This window comes from Chlorocebus sabaeus, chromosome 23, assembly GCF_047675955.1.
Source record: "Chlorocebus sabaeus isolate Y175 chromosome 23, mChlSab1.0.hap1, whole genome shotgun sequence".
Lineage (NCBI taxonomy): Eukaryota > Metazoa > Chordata > Mammalia > Primates > Cercopithecidae > Chlorocebus > Chlorocebus sabaeus.
In genome coordinates this window covers 53,751,495-53,773,044 of record NC_132926.1, presented here as the reverse complement: position 1 = coordinate 53,773,044, position 21,550 = coordinate 53,751,495, and positions in this window count along the sequence as shown.

The following is a 21,550-nucleotide window of genomic DNA, read 5'->3' as shown; positions in this document are numbered from 1 at the left end:
GAGCTGTTTGGCAATGACCCAATAACTGAGGTATAGAAAATATCCGCCAACTCACTGAGTAACTTCATTTCGACACATAACACTAAAGATAGTTGGAGGTCACACCAAAGGAATCTGCTCCACATATTGTAACCTAGACTTTCCCTATCCGGAGAGAAGTGAGTGATGCAACCTGTCGTTTGGGTGTCCTGAACATGGAAGAGCATTACATATGGGTAAAGCAGCGGTGAGCAAGCAGGGACTGGAGGTGGGCGTGTGCCCAGCACCTTCTCTACACCTGACTCCATGACAGGAGTTCTAAATGCTTTACTTTATTTAACCCCCACAGCAGTTTTCAGGATATAAATTGTATTCCTACTTTGCTACTGAAGTGAAATAATTTGCCAAGTTCATGGAGGCAATATGTGTCAAAGGTGAACCCTGAGCCCTTGTCTAATTCTGAAGCTCACTCACTGTCTTTGCACTTCCTTACGTGGCCTCGTTCAGCCCAGGTGTGAAATAGGAAAGGTCTCTTCATGTCTAATTAAGAAGTTGATAGTAATTTCTTTACTTAATGATAAAGTTAATTTTTTTTTAGAATGCCTAGAATTTAGCCACATCAAACCCACACATTCCTTTTTTTCTCAAAATTTAAATAACCGTTTCAAAAAGTTCTCACACTTAGAAATGATGAGGAAGGGTGCCCCCCTCCCCAAAAGCAAATAAAGTAAATTTTACTTTCCTTTGCCAACCAGGAGAAAATATTCTTTTAGATCTTGTAAAGGGGAGCTACAATTTATTTCAATGTTAACAGTGACTTCTCCTTGGAACTGGTAACAAGTTAACATCTTTGTACATGAGTTTTTTAATGGTTAACTCTGGGGGAAGAAAGCAAGCCACGAAACCATTGAGGGGTTCTGTGCCAGGTGTTCTGCTACTTTATTTAAGGACCCTCATTTCTAAATCTGTTCTCTAATCAAGACTTGGCAGAAGGGCCTCCCTCTGGCCCTTCTGCAAAGAGCCTTCCTGTGCCTTTGGGGGAATTCTTCATAGTTGAACTCTGAATGTAGTCAGATGGCCTGAGTCTTCTACAACACATAATCCAAGAGCTTCTCTCAGAGTTTCACAAATAATTTTGACTCCTTTGCAGAGGCAGAATGCGCAGAGAAGTGTTCAAAACCTCCCATGTAAAAATCTTTTTGGAACGCAAAAACTCAAAACTTAAAAAAAATAATAAAAGGGCAACACCACAACGGAAAATAGCGTTGTCATCTGTTTCTCGTTATTTTCTTATCTGTTTCTCATCCTTCATTTTGATAGGTGCAGTTTTATTTTTAGACTCTTGTCTCTATGGCTGGAGGGCTCTTGCTGTGGTTTTCCACACGTTTTACCAGCATTCTCCGCAGCATGCTTTTAATGCGAGGGTTGTTTGGGTGATTGACCTGACTGCTGAGTTTAAGTGCTGCTTGGCGTGAGGCTGGGTCTATGCTTACAGCATGTGTGCAGAGTGTTATGTTTGCAGGCAGAGCTTCGGAGATTCATTTGTTCCACTCACTATTTCCCCTGAGGAAAGCTTTTGAATAGCTCTGTTTTTTGAAACATCCTTGTGACAGGTCTGATTCATGACTATCAGAGCTGGAGCGAATTTCCGATCATCCATTTTGGAAGAAATGCCTCTTTCGTTGGGAGCAGGTTGGAGGGGTCCATTTTGCTGCTGGTTTAAAAACCAGGATTAGAGAAACAGATAGTGAGAATTGCAGAGTACAGGGATATTTACTAAATACTGAATTATTAATTTCTTTCCTAATGCATGTCCTTTTTTGTGAGTTACTATTTTTATAACTTATTTTGCATATTGCTAGATCTTTCCATTTGCCTATTTCCTTTTCTTTCGTGAAATAATAACTACATGATGGTGATGCTTTACTGGCCCAAATTTCTTAAATGTTCTTTTTTCTCTTTGTATATATTAAAGGATGTGGGGAACCAGGTGAGGTGTGGCACGTTGTTTCCAAGGGCCTGACTCATGTCCCACATGTGAAATGATGTAGAGAGCACAGAAGGAGCCTGAGAGCAAAGTGGCCCCTGGATAAATCTTGTGTTTGAATTGGATTTTCTTTCTCAGCTTGGTAAAGCCTACATGATTTCCAAATATTGTGAATCATCATTGGAAATTGCAATTGGGAGAAAATATTTTTTCTGTTCATTTATTAGACAATTTTTTTTTTCTAAACCAGGCTATACTTTAGGGCAATGACTTCCTAGTGGGCAAACTTATCATAATGGGACTCATAGCAATCTGATGGAGGGGACAATTTAAGTGTTCAGCTTGCAAGAAATATATGGTGGTTTAGAGCAATTTGTTCCAACAGACTCTTTGCCATTTGCGAAGCTCCTGCCAGGGCAACTAAAAAGCAACACACTGAAATTTCCTGGTATTTTCACAACATCTTGGGTTTAATGATAGCAAAGGTTTTTCCCATAGAGAAAGTCTGTTCTGCTCCTGGCAGAGGACAACAATGGCAGTCTTTGGCAGGCTCAGTCACCCTTCAGGTAAGCTCCTTATCCCAAGTCAACCTTTTCTCCTTTATTTTTCTTTTATATACCATATCTAGCCCACTAATAGATTGTGTGGGCCCCACGTCAGAGGTATCCAGCAGCTTCTCCTTTCTACCTCTTCCATTGTTTCTCCCCTGAATGACTGCAGTGATCTCCTCTCTTGTTCCCACATTTGCCGTTGCCTCTCCATGGCACAGAGGATCTACCTGGAGGGGTCCTTAAACGCCAAGATCAGACCAATCCATTTCCTGCTTAAAGCCCTGTAATGGCTTTCCATTTCACTCAGAATAAGATTTAACACCAATAAAATTCAATCTCTTTATCAAGGCCTCATATCCCTTCATATAATTTGATCCTTGCTCTGCCATCTCTCATCTCTCCATCATCCCTCTCCCTCTCTCTCCTTCTCTTTTCTCTGCATTCTACTACATTCACCTTTTGTTTCCATGAACATTTCAAGTTCAACCCTACTATGAATCCTTTGCAGTTGTTGCTCATGCTGCCTGGAAGTTCTTTCCCCAGGTTTTTGCATGGCTGACTTTTTCTCATTTAGGTCTCAGTTCCTCAGTAGTATCTAAAATAGCCCTGCCTGAGCAATTCTCCTTGAGAGTCATCACTGAGTTTGCTGTCATCATAGTCCTTGTCACTGGTTGATATTTTTTGTTTACTTTTCTTATTATCAACCCTTCCCCTAGTCTATGTGTATATAATATTGAGACCTTAATTTTTTCCCTCAGGACATTGTAGGTACTTAATACAGTAAATGAATTCAGTTTTTCACTAAACGAAGACAGAAAGAAAGAGTACATACTCAAGAGTACTTACTGAAGATGGTGGACTGGAGAGAAAAGGTCTTACTGCCTAGGCGTGCTACATTTTAACTTCAACCATCATTAATTTATCCATTTAAGAAATATTTCATTGCTTACTATGTGCTAAGCACTGTTTTAGGTCATGCCAGTAGAGCATAAACCAAATAAGGCCTCTGACCTCACAGACATGACATTTTAGAGTGAAGATATAGATATAAGATATGTAAGATATCAGATGATTACATTTACAATGAAGATTAAGAGAAGAGGAAGTGTTGGGCGAGGTGTGAGGATTTGCTATTTTAAAATAAAGGATCATCAGGGGAGGCTTCTCACAAGGTAACAGTTAAACAGAACAAGACACGTGGCTATGAGTGGGAAGAGTTACGGGGGGGCATATCCAGAGTCCCTGAGGGAGAAGTCAGCCTGATATATTCCAAGGACAGCAAGAAGGTCAGCAACAGCAGCAGTGGGTAAATGAGGAGAAGAGTAACAGCAGAGAAGTTAGAGAGTTGGGGAAGGATGGGAGATCACAAAGGGCCTTGTGGGCCATTGTAAGGATTTCAGTTTTCACTCTGTGTTACATGGGAAGCTGCTAGAAGGTTTGGGGCAGAGAAGTGATCAGACTTACATTTTTAATGGGTCACTTTGGCTACTGTGAGGTGAACTGACTATAGCAGAGGCAAGAGTGGAAGAAGGAAAAGTCAGCTGGGGGGTTATTGCAATAGTTCGAGTTAGAGGTGGTAGTGGTTTTAGCCAAGGCACCGGCAGTGGAAGAGATGAGAAGTGGTCACCTGCCTATGTATAATAAAAGCAGTGCCTACAGAAGTTGACGTAGAGTGTGAGAAGAGAGAAGTCAGGATTGCCCCTTGAATTTTGGACTGGATGTTCTTAGAGGCCTCATTCAGTTCTAAGTTCCCTTTGCGTCTGATATGCAATAGAAAGAAGCAGAAAGTTGTTGTTCCATATTCAATACATAGACATGACAAAGACTGATGCAAAATGGAATGGGCACCAGGATTTGTAAACAAGGTTACTTATTTGGACCACAGGATTTAGATTGAGGAACACAAGAAATCACACCTGAAGTTCTCACCAACAATCACATTGCTTTATCGCATTAACACTTTGAGTTGTGTAAGGGACTGGATTTCCCTTTTTGTGTGGCTGCTGAAAAGCTTAATGCTATGTTTAGTTAGTCTTTGCTATGTAACAAATCCTCCCAAAATGCAGTGTCTTAAACAGCAAATATTTTAATAACCAGTGGCTGAGTCAGCAACTTATGCTGTACTCAGCTGGGTGATATGTTGTCTTGCTATACTTCATATACATTACAAAACTATCTTTAATATTGTAATTTGTTTTACTATAATTTATGTTTGAATTTTTTACCCTGATGTGTGGGATGTCTTGGTTTAGAAAACTTTGCACTTAGCTTTTTGTGAATTTCTGGAGTACTTCACAGCTTTACATGAACTCAAAATTAGTTATCAGATATTTGAGGGAGCTAGTATTTCCCTTCTGGGCCTGACTAGTAGTCTTCTCTCCAGAGACTTCTTCCATCTTCATTCAATGAAAGGAGGGTGTTCTAACATGTAAGAGTGACAAACCACAAGCATTGCCTCAATGTACGCTACGGGAACACTCTATTCTAGTTCATCTCTGTAAATTGATGGACTTTGAGACTCATTCTTTGCAGAGAAATGAAAATTCTAAAACTAGAGTATTTAAGAAGAAAAATGATCTTTGTTTGTGGTCTGCTTCTTTTTCCAAGTAGCTGAAGATTGAAACAGATCCAACTGTAAAAAGGAACACTGACTTCCTCACCAGCTGTAAAATGATCTAGCACGGTCAGGTTTCTTTGAGGGCTTCTTACTATTTTTCCTTATGTCTGACTACAAAGCCAAATTCCAGGAGGGTTATTATGTTATTGAAGACCAGTTGCCCAGTGACTCAGTGGCTTCTCTGGTCATTGGGGCTGCTGAAAAGAGCTCTTCCTCTACATATCTAGAATAAATGTATTTTTATTTCTTAAAATTCACCATATAAAAATGGCAGGATTTGGATCAGAGAAGAGTAGGTTGAACCATGGGCACAAAAGGGATGCTGGAGATTTGGGGGAAAACTGCTTCCCATGCCTCCCCCTGATGAGTGGGGCAGACCTTTGTTTGGAGTAGCTCACAGAGAGCTCCTGGAGAAATGAGAAGGCCTCTTTGATTGAGGTTTAATAGGTTTGAATGCTAAATTTTTAGGGCAAGAAGTAAATGATGGTGAATACAATTTGAGAAGTGACAGTGGCTTTATCCAAGGCATTAGCAGTGGAAGGGATGAGAAGTGGTCACTTGCTCATACCTAATGAAGGCAGTGCCTACAGGATTTCAAGTAAAGTATGACAGGAAAGGGTCAGAATAATTCAATTAACTTTTATAGGAAAAAGCAATGGTGGTGATTTGGGAGGTGTCTATTCTTCCCTTCTAAGATCACGACCAACAATGAGGCTTAGTGGGTACACACTGCTTAATATATTGCCATTTTAAAAAGTGTGGCTGGGCACGGTGGCTCAAGCCTGTAATCCCAGCACTTTGGGAGGCTGAGGCAGACAGATCACTTGAGGTCAGGAGTTCAGGACCAGCCTGCACAACATGGTGAAACACTGTCTCTACAAAAAATACGACAATTAGTTGGGCATTGTGGCATTCCCCTGTAGTCCCAGCTACTCAGGAGGCTGAAATAGGAAGATCACTTGAGCCTGGGAGTTTGAGACTGCAGTGAGCTGTGATTGTGCCACTGAATTCCAGCTTAGTCAACAGAGCAAGAACCTGTCTCAAAAAGAAACAAACAAACAAATAAACAAACAAAACAAAAAGGAAAGAAAGAAAAGTGCTATATTAACTTTAAGAGAACTATGTCATAGAAGAAAAGATGAAGGAAATACATTAAATAGTAATTATGGATTTATCTGCATGATTGGGATTATAGGTGCTGTGTCCCAATATTTTATTATAAAAATTTTCGAATGTACAGAAAATTTAAAATAATTTTACAGTGAACATCTATATACCCACTATCTAAATGTTCCCATAGGCACTTATTATACTTGCTTCATCGCATATTTGTCAATCTATCCATCCTACATTCACTCATTAAACCATCTTATATTTTTATAAAATACTGCATTGAAAGGATATAGGATAGTTTACAGATACCAGAAAGGATGGGGAGAGCAGCTTAGAAAATTACTAGGAAAAAGAAGGCTAGGAAGCAAGAATTGCAGGCCAAATCATGCCACAAAACCACTGTGATGAGGATCTCCCACCCTTCACCAAATATCAGAACACTGAAGCTTGCACAAGGGCCACTGCTGCTCCAGGAACTTGTTGTAGCCACCACCAGAATGGGTTCCCCACTGTCTGGTGGGTGCAGCTCACTGGCTGAGTTGTTGTCTGTTTGAATACAAGGCCTTTTCAGTAGAGGGTGATATTCTTTGCCTTCCACTCAGATACATGTGGTAGGGAATTGCCCAATCAAGATGCAGAGCAGTCAAAGCCATCCTACAAATGTCCACTAAAAACAATGAAAGGGGGCAGGCGCAGTGGCTCACACCTGTAATTCCAGCACTTTAGGAGGCCGAGGAGGGTGGATCACCTGAAGTCAGGAGTTCGAGACCAGGCTGGCCAACATGGTGAAACCAGGTCTCAACTAAAAATACAAAAAATTAGCCAGGCATGGTGGCGGGCATCTGTAATCCCAACCCCTCAGGAGGCTGAGGCAGGAGAATCGATTGAACCTTGGAGGCGGAGGTTCCAGTGAGCCGAGATCACACCACTGCACCCCAGTCTGGGCGACAAGAGTGAAACTCCATCTCAATAAAACAAAAATAAAAATAAAAGCAATGCAAGGAAGGATGGGTGGATGGATGGGTTGGTGGTCAGTTGGGTAGCTGGATGGATGAGTGGATAAATGGATGATGGATGGACGGACGGATGGATAGAAGGGTAGTTGGATGGATGAATGGATGAATGAATGATAGATTGACGGATGAGTGGGTGGTGGATGGGTGAATGGTTGGGTAAGTAAGTAGATGGATGATGGATGGATGGATGGATGGATGGATTGGTGGGTGGGAGGATGGATGGGTTGGTGGGTGGATGAATAGATGAAGAAACTGAGGCTCTGTGGCTGATCGAAGTCCACACAGCTGAGAGATAGCAGAGCTCTATTACTTCTGAGCCAGTGCTCTTTCCTCTGCCCCACACTGATGGCAGCCAAAACCCATTGTTTTCAAATGTTTAATCTTCTATGTTGCCTTTGAAGACACTGCCTTTGCTGAGGTGTGTTACAAGACATGCTAGTTTTAAAACATGGCTAAAATTTCTATTACATTCCTGTTAAAAGATGTAGTCTATGTTCCTTCCCCTTGAGCCTGAGTAGAACTTTGTGACAGCCACCATAAATAGAATGCAACACACATGCTATGTACTTCCAGTGACATTAGAAAAGACTAGCGTCATTTAAAAAATGCATTTTAAAGTAAATTGTAGACTTCAATGTACTTCCTCCTAAACACTTCAACAGTTATTTACAGTTTCTCAAGTGTAAAATGTACATACAATGAAATGCGTGAATCTTAAACATGCATTTACTGAGTTTTGACAAATTTATATACCCATTTAAACCCATTTAAACTCTATGGAAATATTGAACTTTGGCACTGAAGGGAGTAAAAAAACTCCCTATCCCCCTTTCTAGGCAACCTCTCCCTCCAAACTTGAAATAACTAGTGTTCTAATTTATTTCCCCACTAGATTAGTTTTGCTTGTTCTAGGATGTCTATAAATGAAGCCATACTGTGAGTACTCTTTTATGTAAGGCCCTTTAAATCAGCATCACATTTTTGAGATACATCCATATTGTGTTTATCAGTAGTATGCAACTTTTTATTGCTGTGTACAATTCTATGATAGAAACATGCCTATTTATTCATCCATTCACTTATTGATGAATATCTTGGATTTTTCCAGTTTAGGCCTATGATGAATAAAGCTTCAATGAACATTCTTGTACAATTTTTTTTTTTTGTGGGTATGTTTTCATTTTTCTTGGGTAAACACATAGGAGTGAAATTGGTGGGTCATAGGATAGGTGTATATTTAGTTTTATAAGAAAGGGCCAAACTTTTCCCAAAGTGCTATTAACATTTTATATTCCAGTCAACAATGTATAAGTCTTACTGTTCTATATTCTTTCCAACATTTAGTGTTGTCAGTGTTTTGAATTTTAGTCATTCAGGTCAGTGTGTCGTTATATTGTAATTTTAATTTGCATTTCACTTACGGCTAATTATGTTGAACACTTGTTCATGTGCTTATTGGCCATTTGCATATTTTCATTTGTGAAGTGTCTGTTCAAATCTGTTGTTCTTTTATACAATTGGGTTATTGTTTTATTTTTGAGTTGAAGGAGTTCTTCATGCATCCCAGGCAATAAACCTTGTCAGATAAATGTCTTGTGAATATTTTCTCACTTCAGGCTGTGGTGTGCCTATTCATTTTCCTAATAGTATCTTTTGATGAACAGAAGTTATAATTTTTGGCAGTGTGATTTATTTTTTCTTTTATGATTTTGCTTTATTGTTTTAGCTTTTACCTTTAGATCTATGATCCATTTGAAGTTAATTTTTGTGTATGGTGAGAAAAGGGTCAAGGTTCATATTTTACACATGAATATCTGATTATTTCAGCACTATTTGCTGAAAAGCCTCTCTCTCTCTCTCTCTCTCTCTCTCTCTCTCTCTCTCTATATATATATATATATATATATTTGAGATGGAGTCTCACCCTGTTGTCCAGGCTGTAATGTTATAGTGGCATGATCTTGGTTCACTGCAATCTCCACCTCCTGGGTTCAAGTGATTCTCTTGACTCAGCCTCCCAAGTAGCTGGGATTACAGGAGCCCACTACTGTGCCTGGCTAATTTTTGTATTTTTAGTAGAGACGGGGTTTCACCATGTTGACCAGGCTGGTCTTGAACTCCTGGCCTCAAGTGATTCACCTGCTTCGGTCCCCCAAAATGCTAGGATTACAGGCATGAGCCTCTATGCCTGGCCTCATAATAATTCTTTATAAAAACTCTGAGTACTTATGTATTGTTTTTCTATTCCTGCCGTAACAAATTACCACAATCTCAGTGGCTTAAACAACAGTAATTTATCTTACACTTCTTCAAGTCAAAAGTCTAACATGAGTCTCACTGGACTTTAATCAAGGTGTTGGTAGTGCTGTGTTCTTTTCTTGACCTTCTGGTAGAGAATGTGTTTCTTTGCTTATTCCAGCTGCTAGAGGCCACTCACATTCCTTGGCTCATGGCCCCTTTTGCTGGTTGAATTGTGTCTCCCAAAAAGATATGTTGAAGTCCTAATCCTTGGTATCTGTGAAAGTGACCTTATTTGGAAACAAAGTCTTTATAGATGTAATGAAGGTGTAAACTAAGATGAAGTTGTATTATAGTAGAGTGGACCCTTAATCCAATATGACTGGTGTCCTCATAAGAAGCGAAGAGGCGCAGAGACAGATATACAAAGGAAGGGTGTCATGTTGGAAGCAGCAGGCCAAGGAATGCCAAGGATTTCTGGCAAACAAACAGAGGCCAGGAGGGGGCAAGGGAAGATTCTCCCCTACAGATTTTGGAGTATCACCCCACTGAAATCCTGATTTTGGACTTCAGGACTTCAGAAGTGTGAGACAATCAATTTCTATTATGTTAAGTCACATAGTCTGTGATGTTTTGTTACAGTAGCCACAGGAGGCTAATCAGTCGCCTTTCTCCATCTTCAAAGTAAGTAAGGATGGGTTGAGTCCTTTTCACACCACATTTGTCTAATTCTTTTTCTGTCCTCACATCTCTCTTTCCATAGCCAGGAAAGGTTCTCTGCTTTTTTTTTTTTTTTTTTTTTTTTTGATGGAGTCTTTCTCTGTCACCCAGACTGGAGTGTAGTGGCGCGATCTCGGCTGACTGCAAGCTCCACCTCCTGGGTTCATGCCATGCCATGCCCCTGCCTCAGCCTCCCAAGTAGCTGGGACTACAGGCACCCACTACCACACCTGGCTAATCCGGCTAATTTTTTGTATTTTTAGTAGAGACAGAGTTTCACCATGTTAGCCAGGATGGTCTCCATCTCCTGACCTCGTGATCTGCCGATCTGCCCACGTCAGCCTCCCAAATTGCTGGCATTACAGGTGTGAGCCACCATGCCTGGCCGGTTCTCTGCTTTTAAGGACTCCTGTGATTCCACTGGGCCCATCTGGATAATACAGGATAATATCCTCATTTCAAAATCCATCATCACAAAATCCTTAATCACATCTTCAAAGTTTGTTTTGTCATATAAGGAAACATATTCATAGGTTCTGGAGATTTTGGTGTGGACATTTTAGAGAGATGGCTGTTAGTTTGCTTATCACAACTTATTTTGTCCCGAATCTACAGTGAATTTTTTTGGTCATTTTTATATTAAAAAATGAACAGCAAATGTTATTTTAAAAAATCAAAGATTCTCAGATTGGTTAAAGAAATAAGCCAAAAAACCTTCTTCTCATTAAACATACGAAACAATATTAATAACCTCCAATCATGAAATTACTGTTTCTTTGTTGATTTATTGGTGTATATGAACATTAAGTTTAATTGCTGTTCTTTGGTTTACCTATTAATGTATATAAATGTTAAGTTTATGATACTGTATTTGATCAAGCATATATTGCAGGATGTTACTTTATGTGTTAATTTTACAAGTTCCTTATTTTATGGGGTTTTCACTCAATAACTTCACTGTGAATAAAATGCAGTCTTGGAGAAGATACGTTATCCTGAGATGACCCCAATTAATGCTAACTGTGAATGTTAAAGGCCTTGTCTATTTTTGTTTTGAAGCAAATAAATTTACTTCCGATTTAGTCATTATTCCCACAGTACAATATCAAAATTGCAAGTCTCAGATCATCTTTTATAGAAGCTTTTTAATGATCATTTTAAAAAGCCAATATGGTGAGTGGTTTCTTTGTGAAGATATTGAATCTATAAGATAAATGAGAATAATCAACTGTCCTAATGCTATGCAAATGAGCACTTGTAGCTTGAAAAAACTGCAGTACAGCCTCACTAGAAAAGTGCTGTATATCAGGCAATTTAGTAAACAGTGGAAATAGCATGTTTGGAAATCTGTGTTAAATAGTGTAAAAAGTGCAGAACATGCATCAGTCAAAGATGCATGCAAGGAATTTAAATAAAATTGGCTTATAAAATATGAATATAGAAAAATAAAACATTTTAAATCATATTATTTTAGATACGATGTAATTTTCAAATAGGTGTGGAATTATATTGATACATGGAAAGTAAAAAGTTATTTTATACAATTTATAAAATATATAGTTTCAACTCAGCCCCAAACTCACTTTCTTTCTCTTTTTAATAGTCTCAATTGGGAAAATACTTGAGGTTGTCTCATACTCAGGTATGTATGTTACGTGAGGAGGCGTGACTTGTTTTAGGGCTTGTAAGGGAGGAGCAGCTAACAGATGGAATCAGAACTGGGCTAAGGGAAACATCTCCTCATCCTGGCTCTCTCCGATCAAAGTGTGTTTTCATTTCCCTCCTTCAAAGAGTGAGTGGGCGATTAGATTCCTCACAGCCCCTGTGGTCCCACAGATAGACTGTATAGAAATGCCTGCTATGAGAAGGACCCTGAGGGACCCTCACAATGTCACTGGCTATCCCTTCATCAGCCCTCGAAAGAGATTTGAAGGAAGAGAGGGAAGTGGATGTTTGTAGTTCATGGACAGGATCTATGCTATAAAACAGAATTGCTTTTATTATCAACAGCAAAAAGGAACTTGTATAAACTTTTGGGGACATGGTTGATATCTTTCCTCTATTTTGTTTTTGCTGTAAAACAAATATGAGGACAAAGTTAGACACATAAAGTAGATAAAAACAAATTTAAAACAGACACCGGAAAACATTTTTTTCCCTACTCTGAAAACCATTTGTGTGTAGTGTGGCCAAGGAGACAAGGGTGAAGAATTAAACTGCCAGGTTGCTGGAGAAAGTTAGCTGACAGAACTGGCATTTGGAGAAGCTGGCTCTTTAAGATGTGAATTGATTTTCTTAGGCCAAATGCGTTTATTCTTCCAAAAATGTCTTGTGTAATTATTTATTCCACATAAAGCTTCACGTGCATGTACTCAATCAGCCCATGGAATGGCTTAGCAGGGTATTGCAGGAAGAGCAAAGGATGACAGCATGGAAAGAAACCCACCTAATTCAAGTGGCTGACATAAAGCTACAGCATTTGATTTCTTTTTCTCCTGCTTAGCTGGGCTATTTTGACCCTCCTTGGGACTGTTGGGCATAATCCTTGGGGCTCATGAGTGGTTCCTCTCTTGGCGTTCCTAGGTCCTTTGTGAAATGCAAAGAGCAAACTCCCTGGCAGAACAGGCCAGCTTTCTCCAGCAAGGGCTGAGGAAACAAGAGGCCAGCCTCTGGGTTACTTCTCTGGGGACTAAGTCCAGCACAGCCTTACCTAACTCCATCCTTCCCAAACTAGAGTTGGGGAGGATGCAAGAAATAATAAATAAAGGCGACAAAATTTTTGTGAACTGCAGAACCATCCTGGCTTAGTTATTCACAGTAATAGGGGACACAGGAGAAGGGACTGGGGAAAATTCAGGGCTCCTTCGTGACATCAATAGAGAAGCTAGCAGTCTATGACACTATATTCTAGGTCCCGTGGTGGGAGGGTGGGAGTATTTCATATTTCCTGTTTTTTTCTTTTAATTTTTTTTTTAACTTTTTTTTTTTTTTTTTAAGGCATAGTTTTGTTCCTGTTGCCCAGGCTGGAGTGCAATGGTGTGATCTCGGCTCACTGCAACCTCCGCCTCCTGAGTTCAAGCAATTCTCCTGCCTCAGCCTCCTGAGTAGCTGGGATTACAGGCATGCGCCACCATGCCAGGCTAATTTTGTATTTTTAGAAAAAACGAGGTTTCTCCATGTGGCCCAGGCTGGTCTCGAACTCCTGACCACAGGTAATCCGCCCTTCTTGGCCTCCCAAAGTGCTGGGATTACAGGCATGAACCACCACACCCGGCCAGAGTATCCTATATTTCTAAACATCAAAACAATCCTAATGTAGGATGGATATTGTTTCGAGTTTTTTGGATATAAGCAACAACTTATTTTGACAATAAAAGTAATTGATTCCAAGGATGTGGGATAGCTCAGATAATTTTGTAAAAACTGAAAAATCAGGCTTAGAAAGAAGATGGAATGGGTCAGCGTCTGGGGTCTAGATGGCAAGAACTGACTCATAGTTTGATTAGGGTGCTGCTTGGATGAACGCAAGATCTGTTATCTGCTCTTGTATTATTCTGCTCAAAATTCAAATTCCAGGGATACAGAAATCCAACCCAGGAGGGCAGAAGCTCTTAAGTCCTAGTATGACTTTATGTAATGGTGGTGAGTAGTTACCCAAAACAAAACTGGTGGTATGTTGTTTAAAAAAATACTTAAAACTGAACATAACTTGACTAATATCACACAGCAATTGAGTGGCATCCAAGATACAAACCCTATTGTTTTTTTTGCCCCAAAGACTACCCTCTTTTCCTTCTCTCCCATGCTACCTCTCATTTTAATTTATGGGCAAGAATCCTGTACACTGTTCTGTCATTGCTTGCAACAAAGTGACTACAGTGAAGGAAGAGTTGAAGATTGGAGGGTGTGAGAAACAGATATGGTTGGGAAAGGAGAAGATTTCATCTTACTAGCAAAAAATTGGGAAGATTTTTTTCTCAAATACCTTCTGATGTGGTTTGGATCTGTGTCCCCACCCAAATCTCATGTTGAGACGTAATCCCCAATGCTGAAGGGGGGGCCTGGTGGGAGGTGACTGGATCATGGGGGTGGTTTCTAATGGTTTAGCACCATCCCCCTCCTGCTGTTCTCGTGATAGAGTTCTCAGGAGATCTGGTTATTTAAAAGCGTGTGGCCTGATCAACATGGTGAAACCCCATTTCTACTAAAAATACAAAAATTAGCCAGGTGCAGTGGCACATGCCTATAATCCCAGCTACTTGGGAGGCTGAGGCAGGAGGATCACTTGAACCTGGGAGGCAGAGGTTGTAGTGAGCCGAGATCACACCACTGTGCTCCGGCCTGGGTAACAGAGTGAGACTCTGTCTCAAAAAAAAAAAAAAAAAAAAAAAAAAAATATGGCGTGGCACCTCCCCTCCTCTCTCTCTTCCTCCTGCTCTGCTCTGGCCATGTAACACATGCTTGCTACCCCTTCTGCCATGATTGAAATTTCCTGGGTCCTCCCCAGAAGCCGTTATGCATCCTATACAGCCTGCAGAACCATAAACCAATTAAACCTCTTTTCTTTATAAATTTCTCAGTCTCAGGTATTTCTTTATAGCAATGCAAGAACAGACTAATACATCTTTCTATCTAGGCATCCTTGACATCATCCCTGTCTTCTGATTTTACTACTACTTCTTTACTTTCTCTCTCTCTCAGATGTTGTGACAAATCTCCTTCTGTATTTCTAGATGTGGGAAGTTGCCAGGTCTTGGTTCTAGACCATCTTTCCTTAATCTATTCTCAACCATACACCAATGATTCCTCATTAGCTATGGACTACAGGATAAAGTCTAAATGGCTTAGAATGTCCTTCAGTGACCTTCATACCTGGGCCCCACCCTTCCTAATCATCTTTTTCCTTCATGGTACCATTAGTTAAGGCCCATGGGTTTTGTTTTGTTTTTTGAGATAGGGTCTGGCTCTGTTGTCCAGGTTGGAGTGCGGTGGTACCATCTTGGCTCACTGCAACCTCTGCCTCCCAGGTTCAAGTGATTCTCCTGCCTCAGCCTCCTGAGTAGCTGGGATTACAGGCGTGTGCCAGCATGCTCGGCTAATTTTTTTATTTTTATTAGAGATGCGTTTTGCAATGTTGGCCAGGCTGGTCTGGAACTCCTGGCCTCGAGTGATCCACCCACCTTGTTATCCCAAAGTGCTGGGATTACAGGTGTGAGCCACTGCACCCAGCAGGCCCACGGATTTAACTCTTCTTTGTGTTCCAATACACCATTCACATTATGACTTACAACATTTTGTTCATGTTGTTCTATCTTTTGGGAAATTCGTTCTTATTCTCTGCCATGTATCCCAAACAGCCTCATTCTACAAGATCCAGCTCAAGCCCCAGCATTTCCAGGAAATCTCCCATCACTCTGCATTTCACTGACCACTCCATTTTCCAAGAGTCTGGGGTCATTTGTCTGAGACATCCACTATGGCCCTTAAGCGCACACTATCTTATAACACGTGGTTATCTTGTTTCTTTGTGGCTGGCTGTCTTGCTTGTTTCTTTGATTATTTGTAAGGTTTTGGAGGGAAAATCATTTAGGTCTGGGTAATACCCAACAGATTCTCATTTAATCAAGTTGTTCCAGAAATAAGAACTGTGTAATGTCTCTTGGAAGAGAAATTACTGTACCACTTCCCAGACCCAGAATTCTACAGAAGCAGTATGAACCTCCGTCCAGGTTTGGATCAAGGATATCCTCATGGGACAAGTCAAGATTGCAGCCAGCTTGCTTCAACAGCATCTTCAATCTTCTCTCACCTTGGGGGAGACCTAAGGGGTTCTCTAGATAGGTGGAGAAAAGCAGAATAAATCAAGAAAGTCCTTCTAGAAGACGGGAAGATACCTCCAGGATGATCTCCAGAAACCTGTTCTGAGGGTTTCCAGTAAAATCATGACTCTGATACCACCCACTCCTTAGACGAGGTCCAATTTCCTGTGTTGGTCCATAAGTCTTCACTGTAAAGAGAGTCAAAATCTCCTCCCTCCCTTCCCTTCATTCATTTATTATTTTCTGTCCTTGGCTCTGTGAAGTTTACCAGAATGACTAAGACACAGGCTCATAACAGGGTGAAGTCCCAAGTTCTAGTACATGGTCATGGGTCTTAGGACCCTGCTTTAGGCCTGAAGATCACAAATGCACAAGCCTGAGGCTCTAAATCCACTCCTACAGGAGCAGGTTCCATCAGTGTAGGGAAGCTCAGGTCAGGTAGTGTGGGAGGAAGGGGGTGGCCTTACGGCAGAAACCCAGGCAACTTAAGCATACCAAAAGCCTACTTTTTTTTTTTTTTTTTGACAGATTATTAGCAACTGACCATTCAGAGCTTCTACTGTTATTTCATTAATGGAACTCACACATGTAGCAGTAGTTGTCTGGCAAAGGTTATTAATGTTAACTTTCCCTATAGCTTGCTCTAAAAATCATGTAAAGCATTTTTCCTGTTTTCTTCTGGAAAATGTCTATACTACATCCTGACATATAAGCTGCAGCCCTAATGGGGGTGACTAATGGGAGCTGTTGGTTCTTGGCTATTTCGAAAGTAAGCCAACTTAATCTAGTAATATCTTTTTTAGGCTCTCAGGAAAAGGAAAAAAAAAAAAAGACAATTAAGCAACACAAGCAACTAGTGTACTTTCCTTAAGCATTCTTAGTAAAACAAATGTGTATGTGTTTTTAAAGTTTTGAAGGTCTGGTTTAAATAAAACATTTAACCCTTTGAGAGCCAGGGCTCTAATATGTATTTACAGAAGTACAGGATTGGGGTGGGGCCTACTATGTAGCAGCCAATATCTTGGCATTTTAGTGCATACACAAATCTCTGATTTATAAGAGATTGGGAGCAGTTACACAGACAGTGGGAGAGACAAAACAAAAAGCAGTGCTTGACTCGTGCTTGGAAAATATTTTTGGATTCAAGATGAGCCAAAACCATGGGAACTGGCCTATATCTTAGGGTTTAAAAGAGATCCAAATAGGCTTACCATGTAGTGGAAACATGAATAGAACCAGACTGCAACTAGGCAACCAGGATTCTTGTCTCACCTCGATAGAAACTAGCTTTGCAATGAACTGTGTTACAACTCTGGGCCTTACTTTCCCCACTTGTAAACCTATAAACAGGATTGGATTTCTAAAGGCCTTTCTTTTATTCTTTTGAGATGGAGTCTTACTCACTCTGTTGCCCAGACTGGAGTGCAGTGGTGTGATCTCAGCTCACTGCAACCTCCGCTTCCCAGGTTCAAGCGATTCTCTTGCCTCAGCCTCCTGAGTAGTTAGGATTACAGGCACCCACCACCATTCCCGGCTATTTTTTGTATTTTTAGTAAAGATGAGGTTTCACCATGTTGGCCAGGCTGGTCTTGAATGCCTGGCCTCAAGTGATCCACCTGTGTTGGCCTCCAAGTGCTGGGATTACAGTCATGAGCCACCGTGCCGGCCCTCTAAAGCCTTTCTAGTGCTAACATTGAACGATACTAAATCATCTCAAAGGGATGATCAGATGCCCATATTCTCCTTATTGGTTTGTTTCCTGGGGGTCTATAGATGGGAGGGCTCCCGCTGCATTTGTAGCTTGACCTATAAGGGCTGTTGCCCACAATTCTGTTAAGGGCAGAGTGATGTGGAGACGATAAACGCTCCTGACCACGTCAGGACTTCTAAAGGTTTAGACCACTTAGAAAATTTTCCTGATGGCCATTTATCTGGATGTGTTCCTACAATTCCATGACAAAGCAGTAGTTCCAGGCCATGCTTAGAAAGGAGCTTTGTGTGGATATGTGAGCTCATTCTTCTAATAGTGATGGTAGTAAGAGGAGTAGAAAGAGGAAGAAGAGCAGCTGACAGTTACTGAATGTGTGCTATCTGCTTGGGCCCTATACTAATGGCGTTGCCTGTACTACCTCATTCAACCCTCTCAGCCACAGTGTAAGGAAAGATCATCCTAGGAAAGAAACCAGGTCTCAGAAAAGTTATGTAACTTGTCCACAGAGATGGAATTGAAATTCAAGTCTGCCTGATTTGAAAGTTTATTTCTTTTAACTACAAGATAATACTGCTTGAGTGCGTGAATTGAATGATTGAATTGAATTGAACGATGTGAATAAAAATTCTCTGAAAAGGAATTTGGAGGAGAGACCTTATTCCAGTAATAATTTGCAAACTGTGAAGTTGCAGCTTTTGGTGTAACATGAAGGTGGTTTCAGAGCACAAAGAGAAGGTTCAGATTTGAAATAGCAAAAGGTCCTACTCAGGTTCCCAATGAGGACCATTTTTGCAAATAAAGTATTCAAACTTGTTCTGACTGGTCAACACAATTGAGTCCTGATCGGTCAATACAACTGAGCCCTGATTGGCCGGGGTAGATGAGCTCAAAACCAGTAGTCTCTGTCAGCTGCTCCTTTCAAAGGGCCAGTAGGGATCAGGTTTCTGGCCACAGTTTATCCTGGCACCTACGACGGAAACCGGTTTGGCTTGATTATAGTCAGGGAGGTCCATTTACATCTTTCTAAGAACACAAAGTACATGACCTTCACCCAGCCACAGCTGCCTGGTTCTGTTTTAACTGGCTTCAGTTAGTCATGGGGAATACATGGGTAATCCACGCTTTCTATCGGCCAGGGCATACAGGGAATTACATCTTGCCTGGAAATGATCTAGACATTTAATGAACCCCCATCATTTAATTCAGCTTAGCAAAACATCTGACACAGAAAGGATACCTTATAGGTGCCAAAATAACCTATAGCCAGAAACCCTGCTGCCATCAACCCTTTGAAAGAAGCATCTGACAGAGACTTCGGGTTTGGGAATTGGAAACCAACCAATCAGAGCTCACCTGTCCCCTTGCCGATCAGGGCTCAGCTATTTTGACAAATCAGGACTCATCTGTGTCAACCAGTCAGAACTAAGCAATTTTGAATACTTCATTTGCATAAATGAACCTGATTGGGAACCTGGGCACAACCTTTCGCTATAAAATCTGAATCTTCGGTTTTCTGGAACACACCTTGGTTTTATACTGAAACCGTTATCTTCCCAGTTTGCAAGCTATTCACTGGAATAAAGTCTCTTTTCTTCAAATTCCTTTTCAGAGAACTTTCTTCACATTGTATTTTAGGACTCCACTGCTCTGTACACTGAAATAATTTTAAAGGACATGGGATCAGAAACATGTACTTTCTGTTGATTAAGAAAACCATGGCTTTGTATCTATTTGAGAAAGCAAGCGTGTTTAAAAAAAAAATGGAACCAATATTCAGGCTGGGATGAGATTGCAGACATGGTTGACACCCTTACTTCCTGTTGTGTGGCAATGAATCTCCATCTTTTCTTCTCTCTCAAGAAGTAAAAGTTCCTCAAGTTTTTCCTTTACTTTTTAAAAGGAAAAACAAAAACAAAAAAACACAAAACACTATGCTATATTCCAACCTTTCCCAATGGACTTGTCTTTGTCTTTGAACAGCTTCCACAATCCCATTGAGGTCCCAAAGGTATGTGATTTACTCTTTCCAGTGTTTTAGAGCTTGAAAAAGAGTGGTTGTTTGAATAAATTATGTATATTTTCTTGTAGACTACTGTAAATTAGGAGTACAAATGAGCCAACAATGGCATAGAAAGGAGTGAATGGATTACTGTCTTTTGAAGAGAAAGGATATGTTCAGATTTCTAGTCTATTCTTGAGGAATGTATTTCTGAACTATTAAATTGAACCACATACAATTGCTATTTTGTAGGTGAAACATGGCCAAATAACAGCAAATTCACATGCTTCAATGTGATATATGAATTATCTTGTTTCCTTAAATGTTTGTAGGACTCCAGTAGACTGATGCTCTATAATTTTTAGTTGTATTTCCCATCCTCAACCCCAAGTGTTTATTTTGTGAACCAGGAAGGCAATTAATGCAAAATAAAAACCTAGAGTATTTAAAAGAGAAAGACTGTATGAATTATCCTGTTTAGTATTCCTAGACAATGCAAAAAGGCAGATGTTTGAATTTAGTGTAACTCTAAACGTTTTGTCCCTGAATTTTATTCAATGTTCACACGCAAAAATACCAAACTTATATCTACTACAAGTAGCAAAAGCAAAAGGTACTAAACAGAGCTACATTTTTTAAAACTCCAAATTTAAATACAAGTAGAAAAAGAATTCATGTCAGCTAAAGACCAAATTATTGCTTATTAACTAATGCATGTGCCCAGTGGATTTGCTTTATGTGTCTGGGCTTACATCACACTTTACTCTCCTGCAAGATTTTCTATAACTTAGCCAGGGTAGTTTCTGGGGCAAATGGGACATTCATGGGAATGACAAAATAGTGCAGAAAATGTCATTAGCAGTTCATTATGAGAAAGACAAATTCATCGTGATTGTGTCAGTGTTCACAGTAAGAAAATGGCAACAAAGCTACCAAAGGTACCTGAGACATTTCCTCCTGGGAGTGTCCTGCAGTGGTCATTTCCTTCTATGTCATTATTCTCCGTAAACCCCTCATCATTTTTTGATCTTCTATGTAAGGCACCTAAAGGATGTGGATTCTCAAACTTCTTTAGGAGCAAGTTGAAGATAAACTAAAGGTTGCTGCTCAACTCTCAAGGCTAGAGTCAAATTTGGTTCCAGGTAATTTCATATTACAGTGCTCATGCTGTACCAGTAATAGATGCCAGATGAAACTGAATACGCATGTTAAGTTTTAAAGGATGCCTTGAGGCAAATACTTTTCTTACTCCATGCAGCTAATTTCTGATTGGCAAAGAACAGCATTAAGATCAGTCACAATATTTCCTTGTTTACTTATTCCTTGGATAAAAAATTTAAGCACATAAATTCTTAAACCATGTATTAAATTAATCTCTAAGAGTCTTGGAAACATTTCTGTGCTTGTTTTAGCAGTGTATTAGAGAGAGTTCATGTTAAATACTTTGTTAAATCTATCCACTTCTCCACTGAATAAAGTATACATCATTTTAAGAGATAAGGTTTGGATTATTTTTGAAGATGCCTTTTGGCCTGGGGGATGCCCACTATTACCTTAAATTAAAAACTTGAGTTCGGGAAATTTCTACCTTAAAGAAGTAAGATTCTCTAAAAGAATGTTTCACTTCCTCATGGATACTTTAAGGGGGCATTAGCATGAAGTGAAGAAAGTCTTTGAAGTTTCCAGAAAGATGGGTCCCAGGAAGCTTAAAATTTATGCAGAAGTAAATGACTTTATGTCCTTCTATTTGAATGTAACTTCAAATCATAATCATCAGTTGAACACACGTTGACTTTGCTT